This window comes from Rhinoderma darwinii (assembly GCF_050947455.1).
Source record: "Rhinoderma darwinii isolate aRhiDar2 chromosome 1 unlocalized genomic scaffold, aRhiDar2.hap1 SUPER_1_unloc_26, whole genome shotgun sequence".
Classification (NCBI taxonomy): domain Eukaryota; kingdom Metazoa; phylum Chordata; class Amphibia; order Anura; family Rhinodermatidae; genus Rhinoderma; species Rhinoderma darwinii.
In genome coordinates this window covers 346,262-366,186 of record NW_027461663.1, presented here as the reverse complement: position 1 = coordinate 366,186, position 19,925 = coordinate 346,262, and the positions used below count along the sequence as shown (strand labels likewise).

Here is a 19,925-nt window from a genome sequence, read left to right as displayed (position 1 = left end):
GTGTATAAAGATTAAACAAAAGAGTACACGGTACATTAGACTAAGGGCCTGTTCACATCAGCGTTGGCTTTCCGTTGAGGGGTTCCGTCGGAGGTTTCCATCGTGGAACCCCGCAACGGAAAGCCAGTGGGAAACATTAGCTTCCGTTTACATCGCCATTGATATCAATGGTGACAGAAACATTGATAATGGTTTCCATCTGTCAACTTTCCGGCAGGTTTCCTTTTTTCTATAGAATAAATTGTTCAGTCGACTGGGCTGAGCCGGCGTCATCAGCGGTGGATGTCAGCTGTATGTTACAGCTGACATCCACCTGTAACGGTGGATCCATGCCATTAACCCCTGTAGCTCCGATCCATGCCATGAACCCCTTCGATGCAGCGATCGTAATCGATCGCTGCATCTTAGCGGTTGCCTTCCAAGCCCTGCCGTGTGTCCAAACACCTGTTTATGACCACATGTGGGGTATTTTTTTTTACTCTGGAAAAATGGCTTCACTAATTTTGTGGTGCTTTTTCTCCTTTAGACCTTGTGGAAATGAGAAAAAGAACTGCAAAACCGAAATTTTCTTTAAAAAAAATGTGGATTTTAATTCTCACGGAATGAAAATCTGAGAAATGGCTAATAAAATACCATTCTGAACTTATTACCACCTAAAGTGCAACATGTCAGATTTTAAAAATGAAGCTCCTCAGGAAGGCCAAAAGTGGCCAAAGTGGAAGGGGTTAAACGGCAGGAGTGTTGATGGTCGGAACACAAAGATAGTTCAATAGTTGAAATGCTGTTGACATTTTCACTTTTACAAAGGTTTAAAATTAAACAATTGCATTAGCCCTAAACAAAAAAAAAAATGTAAGTGTATAAAGTGCAACATAATGCTTTAAGAACAGAACGAATTAAAAAATTAATTAGATCACTACTCAAAGGCCATGAATTCAGCTGGAGTATCACTACAAGGAAGGTATCCCATGTATTCTCCATGCAAATCGGGAAAAGCAGCGCGGACTTTGCGTACGACGCAGGACGGAATGGGTCGTCTATGTCCTATACCTAAATAGCAGTGAATCCACGCAGTAAAGGATCTATATGCAGTCTTTCTAAGGTGCCTACAGGTAAATGAACACAAGCAGAATGCAGGCATATCATAAAAATATATGCATTCATATTTAAAATAACTTTTTAATACAAGAGCAGCCCTTTTTCAGATTTTCATTTACGTTTTTACCTCCCCACCTTACGAAAGCAATAATGTATTTTTTGTTTACTATGCTCTAGGGGGAAAATGGGGGTTTTATGAACTTTTACTATTAATTTGTTTCACACCAAAAATTATTTTTTTAATTTATTTTTTAGTTTTTGTATTAGTCCCCCTAAGGGACTTCAACCAGCGATCGTTCGATCGCTTGCACGATATACTGCAATACTAATGTATTGCAGTATATCGTGATTCTGACAGGCATCGCTAACAACGCCGACAACCATCGCCCCCCACGATTGTGTTGCGGGGGGCACGATGAGCTGTTACAGGGGTTGGCCCCCCTCTTTGTAACGATTTCAATGCTGCGGTCGCTATTGGCCGCAGCATTTAACGAAGTGTCGGCTGTAACAAACAGCTGACACCCACATCGTATGGAGCGGGTTCACTCCGTGAGCCCGCTACGTACTTGCCCTACCCGACTTTGGCATATGGATACGTCAAATCTCGGGAAGGGGTTATAAAAAAATAAATTAAAAAAAAAATTACTTTTTTTGGCTCAGTCTGCCATAACAGGAAATATGGTCATACAGCCCTGGGGTTCTTTAATGGAGCCTGTACTGTCTGCCCTTCTCTGGTATGTCCCTCGATCACATCCCAGGAATTCCTCCTGACGTGATCCAAAAGGCATCCCCCTTCTCACTTTCACCTTGAATGCTGAGATTACCTTTTTTTCGCAGCATTCAGGGGAATAGCGTTGGAGATTAGAGGTTAAACGGGGCTGTGGTTGTATAATACAACCATTGGCCAGCTCCTGACAATAAGTGCGTGTGCGGACAGCATCAGGTGATGCGGCCAGCGCTGCACTAATGGGCGGCGTCTCCAGCACAGAAGACAGATCATGGTGGTGTTTTGTAGTGCACACACCATGTTCTGTCTTCAGTGCTTGAGCTCATTAGTACAGCACTTCTCAGTAGCGGGGCAATGGCTGTATTACACAGCCGCACCCCCACCCTAACAACATTAATGTATTACTATACTTAGATATGCGTCCGCACGGCTTAGTATAGAAATCCATGAAAGAACGTTATCTAATATTTGGAGGGTGCGCGTTATAGGAACAGTCTCGAAGTTTCGATTCATCGTGCGACCATAATACAAACACAGTATGGCTGTATACTTTTGACTTTGTTCCAACTTACCGATTTAGGTCCTTTCTTGGTGGTGGACGCCTTACATCCCCTATAGTTCTTAAAGTAATATTTACGGTGTTCTCACGGGTACAAAAAAGAAAAAAAATTCATGCTCAGAGATACACTGTAAGTTACTCATATATTCAACAGAGTTTTCAACTTCTTGACAGCAGATTGATTCAAGGTTGGTTGGCATCATAACACATTGAAGACATTTGCACCAGTCTACTCTTCCAATCCTCCCTTCTACCATTAGATTGTCAAATTCTATAAAATTGGCATTGACATTACGCAGTGGATTATTGGGAAAACATGGTGCGTGTCTTGACTGTCCAGAGTATTTTTTACGAAGATTTGCAAGTAAAAAACGCACCTATGGATGAATATAAAAAAAAAAAAAAAAAGAGCTGTGGTCAAGCTGTGTTATGCACCTATCAAATATACAGTTTGACACAGAAATCAACCTTCTAAATTTTAACTGCTGACCTCATCATCTGTATTGAAGATTTCAGAAGTAAACAATCCAGGCTGAGAACTAGAATTTGTGGGATTGGTGTGTCCAATGTACTCTTCGGAATGTATTTCTTCTAGAGGATAATAAATAAAAAAAATAATTATTTAGCATAAGAAAATGAATACATTTTTGGCCACGATATAGGATTTAACATCATGAACAAAGATATTCTGAAGTAAACTCACTGCCACATAGTACATTTTTAAGCTGACCCCCTGTATATGACGCCATACAGACCCCCCCCCCCTTTAGATGATGCCACAACCCCCCTACCTGTAGTAATCTTACAGGACTGTCTCTGTATATTCAGGACAGTTCCGAAAAATTAGCTAGTTGACAACAATGATCCCTGTACTAGTGCTACACTACCCTTGAAGTCAGCACAACAATACCCGACATATAATTCTGCCAGAATGCCCTACACACTCACCGATGCAGCACCGTGTACTTCACATGTGGCCTCTTGTCTTCACGGGATCTGCGAAGGAGGCACAATGACGTCATCTAGTCACCGTAGCAGAACCTGTGAGACTACAGACCACACACGGAGGACGGCGCTGCATCAGTGAGGGTCATTGCGCCGCCCATAGCCAGCAAGGGAACCAATAGTTGTCTTGCCTCTTGAATCCCCATGTCACAGATCCATTTTTAACGGTTGTTACATGTATAGACAGCCTTTAAAAACGAATAAATTTTGACTTCTATGGGGGCCGTCTGGCAGTGAAAACGTGCAAAAATAGGACATGTCCTATTTTTGGACGATCAATCTTCACGGGCCATTTTAAAAAACCGGCAGTGTGAATAAATCATTGTTGTGTAATCAGCCTTTTTTCACAGTACTATTAATGTAGCCTAAGGATAAAAATTAGGCTATTACATTATAACAAACTCAAGAAAGTTGAGACATCTTACCAGTTGACGCTCGTTTTATGACATTTTATGTAATCAGTTTTGAGGCTTTAAAAAAAAAAAAAAAAAAAGGGAAAAATACATAAACAAGAGCAGTTAATAGAACATGCATTTTTTGTAATAGAAGTTGTGTGGAATTTTTATTTAAATAAAATTTTTAATCTATGTCCTTGTATTTGTTTAACCCCTTCCCGACATCCGCCGTATATATACGGCACACGCCGGGTGGGGGAATATGGAGCAGGCTCACGGGCTGAGTCCACTCCATAGAGCGAGTGTGTCGGCTGTGTGTTACAGCCGACACTTCCGGGTTACGAGCGGGATCGCGCTTTAGCGCGATCCCGCTTGTTTAACCCGTTAAATGCCACGTTCAATAGAGATCGCGGCATTTAAATTACTAAAAACAGGGGGGCGACCCCCTGTAACGTCTCATCGGCACCCCCGCGGCGAGATCGGGGGGAGCTGTTGGTTCACACGGCTGCCTGGGGGTCTGACGAAGTCCCCCAGGTCCGCCATCTTGGTACGCCTATGAAGCTCCGGCAGGGCTTCATAGGAGACCGTCAGAATCACGATATACTGCAATACATTTGTATTGCAGTATATCGTGCAAGCGATCTAACGATCGCAGGTTGAAGTCCCCTAGGGGGACTAATAAAAAAATGTAAAAATTAGTTAGTTTTTTTTTTTGTGTAAAAAAAAATGTAAAATTAAAAGTTCAAAAAAAAACCCTTTTCCCATTTCCCCCCTAGAGCATAGTAAAAAATTTAATAAACATAATTGGTATCGCGTCCGTAAAAGTCTGAACTATCACAATATATCATTATTTAACCCGCACGGTGAATGCCGTAAAAAAAACAAAAAAACAACAATTGTAAACGCCAGAATCTCTATTTTTTGGTCACCTCATCTCCCACAAAAAATGAAATAAAAAGTGATCAAACCGTCACATTTACACCAAAACTGCAAAAAAAAAAAAAAAAGCCCTTATACAACTTAATCGACGGAAAAATAAAGAAGTTACGGCTGTCGGAATTTGGCGAAACAAAATACATTTTCTTTTTTACACTTAGGTTTTTACTTGTAAAAGTAGTAAAACATAGAAATAACTACACATATTTGGTATCGGCGTAATCTTATTGACCCATAGAATAACATTAACATGTTTTAATTGTACAGTGAATTCCGTAAAAATGGCGCGCAAAAAACTATGGCGGAATCGCTGTTTTTTTCATTTTCTACCCCACAAATAATTTTTTGCCCGTTTGTTAGTACATTATACGGCAAAACAAATGGTGCTACGAAAAACTACAACTTGTCCCGCAAAAATCAAGCCCTCATAGTACTATATCGACGGAAAAATAAAGGCGTCATGGCCTTTGGAAGGTGGGGAGGGAAAAACGAAAATCTGAAAAAGGGCTGTGGCGTGAAAGGGTTAAACTTTATAACTAACGCCCTAGTAATGGTCGCTGGCTGAATCACAACGCCCATTACTAAGGGGGAGAATGAATGTTAGACATGAAGAGGTTAACACTAATCCCCATTATTAATCTGGTACCCAGCGCCCCCAGGAAGAGCCGGGTACGATCTAGTACCCGACCATCTGTAGTGACAGAGGGGCACCAGCCGCAGTCTGGTATTATTAGGCTGGGAAAGGACAAAAACGGACCCTTCACACCCTGGTAATGCTAGGCTGCTGTTGCTGTGTTGTATCTGGCTGGTTATAAAAATGGGGAAACCCCACATCATGCTGTGAAATTTAAAAAAAAAAAAAATTACGTGGGGTCCCACCCCATTTTTCATAAACAGCCAGATACAACAGAGCAACAGCAGGCTAGCATTACCAGGGTGGGAAGGGCCACTGTTTTTGGCCTTTCCCAGTCTAATAATACCAGCCTGCAGTCACCCCCGTGCCCGACCATCACTACAGATGGTCTGGTACTGGATCGCACCCGGCTCTTCCTGGCACCCCTGGTGGCGGTGGGTACCAGGGTAATAATGGGGGTTAGTGTTAGCCTTTTCTCCGGCTAACACTAAGCCCCGCCTTAGTAATGGATGCGGTCAACCTGTCAGCGGCCATTAGTAAGTTGGTAACGATAAAGTTAAAAAAAATAAAAAAAAAATAAAAAAAAAATAAGACAGAACAAATAGATTTATTGAAATAAAACACCCCCACACAACCCTCATTAACCATTTTATTGAAAATAAAGAAGCCGTCATCGAAGTAGTCCTCGAATCCGAAGTAGTCCAACGACCCAACCTGTAAAAAAAACACTAAAAAAACACATTAGTAAGGGCCTGTCCACATCACCGCTACCCTTCCGTTGATGGGTTCCGTCGGGTTAACCCCTCAACAAAAGGCACTGAAACCTCCGCTTCAGTTTACCTCACCATTGATCTCAATGGTGACGTAAACGTTGCTAAAGATTTCCGTTTGTCACCGTTATGGCAGGGTTCCGTTGTTTTGCGTTGTCGACTGCGCTATCGATTCTGCCAAAACAACGGAACCCGTTCACAACGGTGACAAACAGGAACCATTAGCAAAGGTTCCATCACCATTGAGATCAATGGTGATGCAAACGGAAGCTAAGGTTGCCATTTGCCTTTACGTTGAGGGGTAACCAGACAGAACCCCTCAACGGAAGGGCAGCAGTGATGTGAACAGGGCCTTAGATACAGGGCCCATGTGCATGTGTGATACTGTTTGTTGGACCCTGTATCTAAGCCTAAGGTAGGCTTAGATACAGGGTCCAGCAGACAGTATTCTTATGCATTATAAGCTTGGGCCCTGTATCTAAGCCTAGTCAATAGAAGGAATGCCTGCAGGCAAACAAAACCCTTTTCCTGACTACCCCAATTAACAGTAAAAGATATATTTTATTTTATTATGCTACGTATAGCAAAAAGGTCAGACCACATAAATGTTATTAAAATTATCACTGCCAAGAGCCGAAAATAGGAGTGAGCCGCTGGTGCAGACACAGCACCGTGGTGACAACCATAAGTCAGTAATGGATAGCGTATAGCAAGTTACATTGACTAAATGAAAGGCATTTTTGTAAACTCGTCAAAAGGAGGAGCTGGGGTGTAGGAAAGTCCCTTTCGTAACAGAGTCAACTGGTGGGGATTCATAACAAGCTTCTACTGAATTTTTGAGCAGAAATAGATCATGTCCATCTACTACCTCCAATCCGTCATCTATTTTGTCTATACCTACTTCCACATATGTACCAAACACCACGAGCATGCTGGGCAATTCTCAGTCACTGACTTCCAATGCAATTCTGAGTGGAGGGAACGGCACTACCAATACCACTACAGGTCCTCCTGCTACTTTCCCTTTTTTAGGACCACTCAATTTGCATTGGGGGCTCAAGCAATAACCCCAATTATACCTGCCACCAAGAATGATGATATGCAGATATTTAATCTATCCTCACATGAATTGAATCCTCACCAGTTGACTCTGTTACGAAAGGGACTTTCCTACACCCCAGCTCCTCCTTTTGACGAGTTTACATGGGCTAAAGATATTAATCTTTTTGCCAGAAAATTGGCCCTACATAAACACTTCAGGGGCACTACACAGGATGGAACTTATCAAAATCGTCAGGAACTAAATACTATGAGGGATCTAGAAAGTCTACTTCATGAGAATGAAATCGGAGCCACTGAAGCTGTTGGCCCCTATTCCTCTCTACGTCCGAAGTCCAAGCTCACTCCCCCCTTTTCCCAGTACAGTCACATCGACATTTTTGTCAAGATGGTCTGCAATGACCTCAAGAAGCTTAGAGGTGATAGATCCATGTCCTTTAGAAATCTTAGTAGTGATGAAAGGATGGCACTGGATGATCTATGCAGTAACGATAATTTGGTCCTAAAACCTTCCGATAAAGGAGGCAATATAGTGATCATGGACCGTGTCGATTATACAGGCATGGTCCATAGGTTACTTGATGATCACACTACCTATGTCATTCTAAGAGGTAATCCCACGATCAGTTACCTGTCAGAACTGTATGATCTTCTCATTGATGCTAAAAATAATGATCTTATTACTATGGACGAATTCAAGCGTCTATATAATCCTACTCCCACTTTGGCAACCTTTTATGCCCTACCAAAGGTTCATAAAAATAAACGCCCTATCCCTGGCAGACCCATTGTGTTGGGAAATGACAACCTGACACAGGGGATAAGCCTCTATGTAGATGAAATTTTGTCCCCCTTTGTTTCTTCCTTGTCGTCCTATCTCAAGGACACCGTCACCAGGATCCAGGAGATCAATGTTACTTCCACCACCATATTGGCGAGCATAGACGTAGAGTCATTATATACTAACATCCAGCACGATCTAGGTCTCACTGCAGTAAAACATTTTTTGAGCACAAAAGGCACACAATTTCAACGACACAATAATTTTGTTCTGTCACTATTACGTTTTCTGCTCACTCATAATTTCTTCACTTTTGATGCTAAATATGATCATCAGATAAAAGCCACAGCCATGGGCACTGTATGTGCACCCACTTACGCCAACCTCTTTCTTGGTTGGTGGGAAGATACCATCGTTTTTTCTGATGATCTCCTCTTCTTCACCTCACATATCTCCTTTTGGGGAAGATATATTGATGACATTCTCATCCTGTGGGATGGGGATGCAAACACATTTATTGACTTCATGTCTATGCTCAATAATAATTCTATCGGCATGAAATTCACCTACGATATACACGATCGGGTGATTAACTTTCTTGACCTCAAGATCTCTCTGGACCCTGGTGGCGGTATCCAAAATGACATTTTTCGTAAGACTACGGCTACTAATAGTTTTACACTGGGACAGTCATCACCCCCCTGCCCTTAAGAGAGGGATACCTATAGGCCAATACCTGAGGGCCAAGCGCAACTGTTCTAATGAACTATCTTTTCAAAGAGAATGCGATGGACTATCAAAAATTCTTGGCACGGGGGTATCCCAATAAGTGGCTACATAGGGCCTATGCCAGGGCTAGGGCGTCTCATAGACCTGATCTACTTTCTGAAAGAGGTACAGAATCTGCAATGTCAACATAATCCAGTGCCATTCGTTGTATTAGCACTTTCGATGTGTGTTCTCCCCAGGTTAAGGTTTTGTAAAAACATTGGTCCATCCTTACTGCTGACCCTGACTTAAAAGACGCTATTTCTGCCAATCCTGCCATTACTTATCGTAGGGGTAGAAATTTGCGTGATCTTCTGGTACACAGCCACTACTTGCCAACATCTTCTAATACTCCATCTACCTGGCTGAAATCACCTATTATAGGGTTTCATTCGTGTGGCAGATGCTCTTTTTGCCCCTTGATGCCCAGGGTCAAGAGATTTACCAACCCTCTCGATGCGAAGTCATATGATATAAAACAATTTCTGAATTGTCAAAGTAGTGGGGTTATATATCTGGCTAGATGTCCCTGCCCCAAATTATATGTCAGCAAGACTCTGCAGGAATTGAGGAGGAGAGTGTCCAGACACCTTAGCACCATTAACCATAAGAAAGACACCACTCTTTCAAGACATATGCATAGGTTCCATTCTGGTAACCCCAAGTTGCTCCAATTTTGGGGTATTGTACAGATAAAATTGGGTCCTAGGGCTGGGAATCTAGACCGTAAGCTCCTACAGGAGGAGGCACGGTGGATTCACCGCCTCAATTCTATGACCCCTCAGGGGCTGCATGAAGGATTCACTTATAGTGCCTTTCTATGATTTCACCTGTCATTCCCTCTTCGCATTATATATGGATTTCTAGTTATATTGCAAGATGTCAATTTTCTTTTATATCGGTTTTCTATCAATTGATCCGCCTTTATACTTATCTGCCAATGCCTCTTCTAATGGAGGGGCTATATTTAGTTACACTATATATAACCTATTTGTATTTACTAGTTCTTGATCTGACCACATATCTAGTATGGCGGTTGTCATTTTGTCTTATTTTATTCCAAAAAATGGGGGTCCGTTGTGTAGGTTCTACCTACAACCATACATACTTACCGTCTAATTATAGCGGGGGTTGATCTTTGGTTCTTATACTGAGTCCATAATGACACCGACTGCGCCGAGTCGTTGTGTCTCTGCTATATAGCAGATTGTTCTAAGTTCCTTTTCTCCCTCACTGCGCAGGCGCGCCGTTTCTGGACTATCTCAATAGTTACTGGCGGTGCGCATGCGCGGTCCTTTACCTATCATTGGCTCCTTGCTACGCCACCCTTTTATTGGACAATTTGTCCTTCTGATGGTTGTGCTCTTTTGTTCCGCCTGATTGGCGGGTTGCTCCGACACACCCCCCATCTACATTTACGTCCTCTTACACTCCCTTAAGAGGAGTAGTTTTTTCGCTGCGCCGCCATTAGCCCCGTGTACCCCTGAGGACGCTACTAGCTAGCGAAACATGTCGGAGGGGCTCTGTCTGTTTTAATTCCTGCCTAAGCCGCATCTACTGCCTTTCATTTAGTCAATGTAACTTGCTATACGCTATCCATTACTGACTTATGGTTGTCACCACGGTGCTGTGTCTGCACCAGCGGCTCACTCCTATTTTCGGCTCTTGGCAGTGATAATTTTAATAACATTTATGTGGTCTGTCCTTTTTGCTATATGTAGCATAATAAAATAAAATATATCTTTTACTGTTAATTGGGGTAGTCAGGAAAAGGGTTTTGTTTGCCTGCAGGCATTCCTTCTATTGACTACATATATTATACCTGCTGACTACCCAGGGTCTCAGTTTTTTTTTTCTGTATCTAAGCCTAACACACAGTAGGCCTAAAAGGGAGTTGTACAGACACTAAACATTGATGGCCTATCCTCAAGGATAGGCCATCAATAGCTAATGGGTCGAGGTCCCACTCCCGGGACCCCCGGCATTCAGCTGTTTTGAAGGGGTTGCAGCAGCTCGTAGGAGCACAACTGCCCCTTCATTTCCCTCCCTTGCTCACACTGTGAACCGCTGAAACGTCCGTGTCGGCAATTCAGTGTGAGAATGTGACCGGAATGAAGGGGAAGTAGTGCTCGTATGAGCGGCTACAACCCCTTCAAAACAGCTGAATGCCGGGGGTGTCGGACCCCAACCCATCAGCAAGACACTTACCTCCTCTTCGACCACTACAGTTACGCCACTGCTGCAGACACAAAGCGAGGGGAGAAGCAGCTGGAGATGAGAAGTGTGGTGGAGAGCAATACAGAAAAGCTTACCTCTGCACTGCTTCGTTCACTCTGTCAGGAGACGGGGGCTGGATTAGAAGAGAAACCGACGGCATATGATGACGTCACACTGAACGCCGAGCATGCGCAGTCCAATAATGTGAGAACATCTACTTTACTGGCTCAATGCGCAAGCGCGGGATTTCATGTGAGGTGGAGTGAGAGAAGCCGTCAATCAACAACGAGGCGGAGCCAACTCTGAAACGCCGGAGGAATGAAAATCGGACTCTTTTCGAGTGAAGATTTGACTCTTTTGTGCTCATTTGCATACGGCGCGGGACAACTGAAAACCGGAATACTAAAAGGTATAGAGCCGACTTTTAACATATTTATAGGTTCGTTAACAATGATTTTTCATCCACTTTCAAAAGTTATTGCTGGCTTGATACCGAAAATGCTGGTGACAGGTTCCCTTTAAATAATATATATATATATATGTAAAGTACAGTTAAGTTTACCGCTCAAACGGTGCTGGTAACAGTCCAATATCATTCAGTATGGACATTCTCTCCAAGAAAAATGCAGTGGACAATCCACAATCCAATGAGGGTGTGGATGGAAATTCTTATCCTTGTAGTTCCACCAAGCTCATCGTCTCTCTCCACATTCAAAGAACTCCTGGTAGGAAAAGGATCTTATGTCTCTAATAGATGGAAAAAGGAAGACACATAGTGCAACACCCTCTGAAAAAAGATTGCTCCACGCCAACTTTAATCCATACTCACAGAAGTAACAAGAAATAAAAGCATCAAGGGAAGTAAAAAATCTTTAAAATTTCTAGGCGGCACGCCAAACACTCTCGCCCGACACTGGGTTTCGCCCTTCCGGCTTCCTCTGGGGCATGTGTGACGTGTCTAATTAACAGGTTTATATAGCCGCATAACATTTAAATTTACATACATAAAAAATGGTTAAAAAAACATATACACCCACAATGATCTCTGCAATATATAGAGATAATCTGATCTTACCATCATAATCGTGTATATATATATATATATATATATATATATATATATATATACACACATACATACACGATTCCCTTTTCTTTTATTATACCCCACTTCTTTACAAGCTTTACACTTGTTACAGGAAAAAAATTACTTTGTGGCAATAATTGGTTTTGTAGGAGCTTTTATAAAACTATGAGTAATTTTATCCTTTATATTTGGTGCCCTACGATTTTTGTTTCTTACAAGTACTTATTAATATTGGTGAGATATCATCTGATAGATATTCTGGTCCATATTGGTAGTTCCATGTTATGAAAACAATTATGCAAAAAAATTCCCTATGTATAGTATTAGTAAGCATTTTGACCAAGGGATCTTGTCTCAGCAGAACTCCATTGTTCTGATTAGCTGCAGCTCACTGAAGCTCTGGAGGTTTTAGAGATTGGTCACAGATCAGACTAAGTGGAAAAATAGAGAAAGAAAATATAAAACAACTGATAAAAATATAAATAAAAATCAATATAATGGATATGGGATGATATGTGGAATCTAACCAACTATAAAGGCATGTGCAGGCGCTTAAACGCTGCGTCCATTACGGATGTAATTGGTGCTGCTATTCATTGGAGTCAATGAATAACGGCTCCAAATACGGCCAAAGAAGTGACAGGTCACTTCTTTGACGCGGGCGTCTATTTACGCGCCGTAATTTGACAGCGGCGCGTAAATATACGCCTCGTGTGAACAGACAAACGTCTGCCCATTGCTTTCAATGGCCAGATGTTTGTCAACGCTATTGAGGCGCTATTTTCGGACGTAATTCGGGGCAAAAACGCCCGAATTACGTCCGTAATTCGTGCGTGTGAACATACCCTTACTCTTAAAGTGACAGGTCTTGCTGCTGTGTTCTGGGAAACCCCTGATCTAAGGTGTGATGGAGTAGTTGAAAGAATGTCTTCCACACTTGCCCCCTAGATGAAGAAACTTCTCTAGAGGGCATTGTCAAAGAACTTCTGAACACTTATTCTTAATGAATATAAATCACTGGTTTAAATAAGGAATGAATGAAAGAAATACCTACGCTTCAAGCTCCGGTTTCATTTTAGTAAACTATTCCTTGGTCATTGAACCTTCCCCTTGTCCAAGTTTTTGCAGTTTCTCTCTGGAGGCATCAAAATCAGGTCTTGGAGGTGCGGGTGGGATCTGCATTTATAACAAAACATTTCTAGAATTAAAATTTCGTGAAGATTGGAGGAAAATTAGTAAGAAAGTCATTTTTAAATTAAGTTTAAACGTTAAATATTTTTTTTTTTTGGGCGTTTTGGGTTTGTTGTTTAAGGTCACCATCTGTATTACGGAATTTGATGCAGAATCCGCGTCGGAAAACGCGCCAAAAAACAGCCGAAAATGCCTCATTGATTTCAACGGGAGGCGGAGGTTTTTTTTTCACGAGCGGAAAAACAGTCTTGCGGGAGGAAGAAGGGACATGCCCTATCTTCAGGCATTTTCAGCTCTGACCTCCCATTGACATCAATGGGAAGCAGGGAAAGTGCATTTCGCTGCGTTTTTTGCCTGAGGCGCTCAATGGCCGCGGAAGAAAAAACGTTGCAAAAATCGGCGTGCAGGCAGAGCAAAATCTGCCTCAAAATTCCAAATGGAATTTTGAGGCAGATTTTCCTCCTGCAAAAAACTCAGTGTGAACCCAGCCTAATAGTTCGGTGCTTGTGGGAAATCTCGTTGGAAGAGCTCATGCAGGGATGGGTGTTCTGGCTTAACCTGGGTATTAAAAATAATTCACACTTGACGGAGGGAAAGCGGATATTTTTTTTTTAACCATTGCAGAAACAATATAATATCCCCCACTGAGTGTTTTACAGGTTCCTTCAACTCAGGCATGCTTTCCGAGCGTGATTTCCAGAAACCCCAGAGCTAGTTTCTAATCCTCCTCGGATTACGGCTTTCAGACCCTTTCTACGGCTTCCAGTACGTCTCAGAAATACAATCGGCTATTCCAATTTCATGCCTTGGATCCAATCACGTTCAAAATGGGAACAATATATTCCTTCCCTCACCGGGGAGGACTAGAACGTAATGTTAGGCTGGGTTCCCACGGTTTTTGTTGTGCTTGCATGTTTTTGTTTTGGTTGATAAACTCCCCTACAGAGACATGAGCATTTATCTACCAAAATTTTTTTTTATTAAAAGCACAACAAAAACCCAGGCTTAGCCTCCCACCTGCCGGTAATAATAAATTGATGCAGCTTTACATCATTCATCAGGATTACCTCATACCTGAAGTTACATTGTGCTGGCTTGGTCTCCAACTCCCATGCCACAGATGTACTGAGGAGGCACCAGACTTCGGTCACTTCATCTGGGCCTGTCCCTCTGTTGCCTCATTGTAAGCACTCAGCTATATACATGGGACTCCTCTAGCCCTTGAACCAAAACTATACCTATGTGGCTGTCTGGATTAGGATCGCCTGTGGTCTCACCACTAGATCACATCACTCCTTAGGGAAACACTATTTAGGGCTCACAAGGCTATTGCATTTCGATGGATTGCTCCATCCTCCCCTACTCCTGCTCAGTGGGCCAAAATAGACAGCTTTCCGTTTGAAAAAGTGATATACCGGCATCGCAAAAGCACCAAAACGTTAAATAAAACTTGGGCCTCATTGTGCGGTACAGAGTTTACTTTAACAATAGAGGAGCAAGATGAGTGAGGTTTTAATGGGAGTCAGAATGAGGCTCCATAGGAATGCACTGAAAGCCTGAGATCCGGTTTTCTCAAAAGCACAGCAATTCCAGACCAGGTGGGAATGTGATTACATGGGCGGCGCTGGACCCAAAAACGACTTGATGCACAGATTGGTAAGTATTTCTGCACACAGCACCCCATTGAAACACCAATGTACAAATGCTGAGCCCCTCCCGTAATGAACGGGAGCCCGCTAGTTTAACCTGTTAAATGCCATGGTCAATTGTTAGAAGAATTTATGTTCTTATCAAGGAGATTCAAGAAGTCACCTGAATAAAAATGCGCGTCTTTTATTCTCATCGATAAGGAGACAATAAATCAAATATCCATCAGCAAATATCTGCTGCTACCTTGCGTATCGTGGTTTTTATACATGGGATAAACTTATTTCTTATTCAGCCAGTTACAGACATGCAATACATTGCAGATACAACATTATAATTCTTCACACATCAGCTTTACAGGTGGCCTTATCTCTCTTGGCAAGAATATTCATGTAAGATGGGGGGAGGCATTCCCACATGCATATTTAGCCCACCGATCTCACTCCTTGTGCTTTCTCCGCAAGCTTCATATGAGAACCAAGGTCAAAGATTACTAACTAAAAAACATGAAATACAGTCTTAACCCCTTCACGCTCCTGGACGTACTATTAGGTTATGGCAGCTGTATCGTTCGCGCTCCATGACCTAATAGTACGTCTCGGGAGTAACGGCCGTTTCGGCCGTCCTCCCGACACATACAGGAGCTGTGACAGCTGCTGTCTCGTACAGCAGCTGTCACAGCTCCTACAGCGGGGACCGATCGCTGTGTCCCCGCTGATTAACCCCTTAAAAGCCGCGTTCTATAGAGATCGCGGCTTTTTAGCGGTTAAACTGCCATCGCCGGCCTGCTACACGACAGCGGCCGGCGATGGTGACTATGGCAACCGGACACCAAACAATGGCGTCCGGCTATGCCATAGACGGAAGCCTAGTGGGTCCTGACGAAGCTGTCAGTGAGTAGCTGACAGTTCTAATACACTGCACTACGCATGTAGTGCAGTGTATTAGAATAGCGATCAGGGCCTCCTGCCCTCAAGTCCCCTAGTGGGACAAAGTAATAAAGTAAAAAAAAAAAAAAGATGTGTAAAAATAACAAAATAAGAGTTTTAAAAGTATTAAAAGTAAAAATCCCCTTTTACCTGATCAGTCATTTATTATTAATAAAAACATATAAACAAACAAATAAACTATACATAATTGGTATCGCCGCCTCCGTAACGGCCTGAACTACAAAATTATTTCATTATTTATCCCGCACGATGAACGCCGTAAAAGAAAACAATAATAAACCGTACCACAATCACAATTGTTTGGTCACTTCACCTCCCAAAAAATGGAATAAAAAGAGATCAAAAAGTCGCATGTACCTAAAAATGGTACTGATCGAAACTACAGTTCGTTACGCAAAAAATAAGTCCTCGCACGGCTTTATTGATTGAAAAATAAAAAAGTTCTGGCGCTTAGAATAAGGTAACACAAAAAGTGAATGATTTTTTACAAAACTTATTTTATTGTGCAAACCGCCATAAGACATAAAAACAAACTATAAACATAGGGTATTGCCATAATCGTATCGCCCCGCAGAATAAAGTGAATATGTCATTTATAGCGCTCGGTGAACGCTGTAAAAAAAAAAAATAGAATAAAAAAACAAAATCGTAGAATTGCTGTTTTTTTAGTCACCACGCCACCTAAAAATAGAATAAAAACTGATCAAAAAACCGCATGCACCCCAAGAAAACTACAATGGATTCCTCAAGGGGTCTAGTTTCCAAATTGGGGTCACTTTTGGGGGGTTGCAAATATTTTGGCACCACAAGACCTCTTCAAACCGGTCATGGTGCCTAATAAAAAGAAGGCCTCATAATCCGCTAGGTGCTCCTTTGCTTCGGAGGCCGCTGCTTCAGTCCATTACCGCACTAGGGCCACATGTGGGATATTTCTCAAAACGGCAGAATCTGGGCAATACATATTAAGTTGCGTTTCTCTGATAAATCCTTTTGGGTTATAAAAAAAAAATGGTATAAAGAGGATTTTCTGACAAAAATAAAAATTTAAATTTCACATCTACTTTGCTCTAAATTTCTGTGAAACACCTAAAGGGTTCATAAACTTTCTAAATGCTGTTGTGAATACTTTGAGGGGACTAGTTTCTAAAATGGGGTGTTTCATAGGGGTATCTAATATATGGGCCCCTCAAAGCAACTTCAGAACTTAACTGCAACTAAAAAAATATAAATCAATTAGGCAATACTTTGCTTCTTACATTATACTGATAATGAGCCGTGCCCACCCCGAGATGACCCCAGTTTTGACCGTTTGTATAAACGGAGACCCCTATTAGACCGTTTTAGTGCCCGGTTTTCCCAAGCATTTACCCCCGAGACGTGTATTTCTATTGATGAGTCCCTGGTACATTTTAAAGGGAGGGTTCAATTCCGCGAGTACCTGCCGGGTAAGAGGGCAAGGTATGGCGTGAAGATGTATAAACTGTGCGAGAGTGCATCAGGGTATACCTACAGATTTAGGATATATGAAGGAAAGGCCACCCCCAAACCAGACTGCATCCTGGACTACAATAGGTACATGGGAGGGGGGGGGACGGGACTTGTCAGATCAAGCCCTACAGCGCCATGCGGTGTGGTATAAGAAGTTGGCCAGGCACATCATACTGATGGCATTGTACAACGCGTACGTGCTACATCGATGTACAGGCCAGAGGGGAACTTTCCTGGAATTTCAAGAGGTGGTTATCAAGAACCTAATCTTTAGGGACCAAGAAGGGGGGCACCCGGGACTTCTGGAAGCGAGGCCACTCGCATCGTACCAGGGCAACACTTTCCAGGAGAAGTTCCCCAAACTGGCAAGAAGGGAAAAAGGTCAAAAGAGGTGCAAAGTCTGCTATAAGAGGGCGATAAGGGATGACACAATATATCAATGTGACACGTGTCCCGAATAACCAGAGCTCTCTATGAAAGAGTGTTTTAAAATTTATCATACATCCCTTGGTTTATAATTTACCCCAATTTTACTTACCCTGATGCACTCCACACAGCTTATTCCCCCTCGTCTTTCCCCTCTGGGATCTGCTGTGTGGCCAGGCAGCTGATAACAGCCACATGTAGGGTATTGTCATACCCGGGAGAACCCACATTACAGTTTATGGGGTGTAGGTCTCCGGTCAAAATGGTCACTACACCTATAGATGAATGCCTTAAGGGTGTAGTTTTTAAAACGGGGTCACTTCTTGCGGGTTTCAACTGTACTGGTACCTCATGGGCTTCTGCATACATGACTTTGCACTAGAAAATCCCCAGTAGGCCAAATGGTGGTCCTTTCCTTCTGAGCCCTCCCATGGGCCCAAACGGCAGTTTATCACCAAAAATGGTGTATTTTCGCACTCAGGACAAATTGAGCAACAGAATGGGGTATTTTATTTCTTGTGAAAATAAGAAATTTTCAGCCAAAACTACATATTATTTGAAAAAAATAATTTTGTTTTAATTCCCAGCCCAATTCAATAAGTTCTGTGAAAAAACTATGGGGTCTAAATGGTCACATTACCCATAAATGAATTCCTTGAGGGATGTAGTTTCCAAAATGGGGTCACTTCTGGTGGGTTTCCATTGCTTTGATACCTCTGGGGCTCTGCAAATGCGACACGACACCCGAAAACCAAACCAGCAAAATCTGCACTCCAAAGAACACACAGTGCTCCTTCCCTTCTGAGGCCTCCCATAGGCCCAAACGGCAGTTTATCGCCACAAATGGGGTATTGCTGCACTCAGGAGCAATTGGGCAACAAAATGCGGTATTTTATTCCCTGTAAAAATAAGAAATTTTGATTTTAAAAAAATGACATATTTTTGGAAAAAATATCATTTTTTTCATTTCACAGCCCAATTCAAATAGGTGCTGTGAAAAAACTGTGCGGTCAAAATGGTAACAACCATAAATGAATTCCTTGAGGGGTGTAGTTTCCAAAATGGGGTCACTATTGGGGGATTCCTACTGTTTTGGCACCTCAACACCCTTTCAAACCTGGCATGCTGCCTAAAATATATTCTAATAAAAAAGAGGCCTCAAAATGCACTAGGTGCTTCTTTGGCTCTAGGGCTTGTGTTTTATTCCATGAGCGCAGTAGAGCCACATGTGGGACATTTCTAAAAACTGCAGAATCTGGACAATACATATTTAGTAGTGTTTCTCTGGTAAAACCTTCTGTGTTACACAAAAAAAATTTGAATACAATTGAAATTCAGCAAGAAAAATGAAATTTGCAAATTTTACCTCCACTTTGCTTTAATTCCTGTGAAATGCCTGAAGGGTTAAAAAAACTTTCTAAATGCTGTTTTGAATACTTTGAGGGGTCTAGTTTTTAAAATGGGGTGTTTTATCAGGGTTTCTAATACATAGGCCCCTCAAAGCCACTTCAGAACTCAAGAGGTACCTTAAAAAAAGGCTTTTGAAATTTTCTTAAGAATATGAGAAATTGCTGTTTATGTTCTAAGCCTTGTAACATCCAAGAAAAATAAAAGAATGTTCAAAAAACTATGCCAATCTAAAATAGACATATGGGAAATGTGAACTAGTAACGATTTTGGGTTACAAGCAGATGCATTTAAATTCTGAAAAATTCTATTTTTTCAAAATTTTGCACCAATAAACACTGAATATATCGACCAAATTTTACCACGAACATGAAGCCCAATGTGTCACGAGAAAACAAGCTCAGAATCGCTTGGATAGGTTTAAGCATTCCGACGTTATTACCACATAAAGTGAAATATGTCAGATTTGAAAAATGGGCTCTGAGCCTTAAGGCCAAAACAAGGCTGCGTCCTTAAGGGGTTAAAGTAACAATTCATTTTATTCATTATATAAGAAACAAGATGGGAACTCCAGACAAGATGGCCGCTGCACGAAATTACAAACATGTAAAGAATACAAAATGGAGACTGCCCACCACCCTCACACTTTATAGCATATTTACAATTTGGTCTCCATCACATCAGCATAAATGTAAAATAAAACTTTTCTAACATAAATAGCGACCGCAGCATTTAAATTACTAAAAACAGGGGGGCAACCCCCTGTAACATTCCAACGCC

At 41.9% G+C, this 19,925-nt stretch overlaps 1 long non-coding RNA gene across 1 annotated transcript in view; it reads right to left on the bottom strand.

Moving 5' to 3' along the window:
* Positions 1–13,104: 13,104 nt before the first annotated feature.
* LOC142671131 (uncharacterized) overlaps positions 13,105–19,925 on the bottom strand; it is a 30,168-nt gene continuing 23,347 nt past the window's right edge. Inside the window, exon 5 of the long non-coding RNA XR_012851791.1 lies at positions 13,105–13,212. This is a non-coding gene — a long non-coding RNA (uncharacterized LOC142671131). The remainder of the gene's footprint in view (positions 13,213–19,925) is intronic.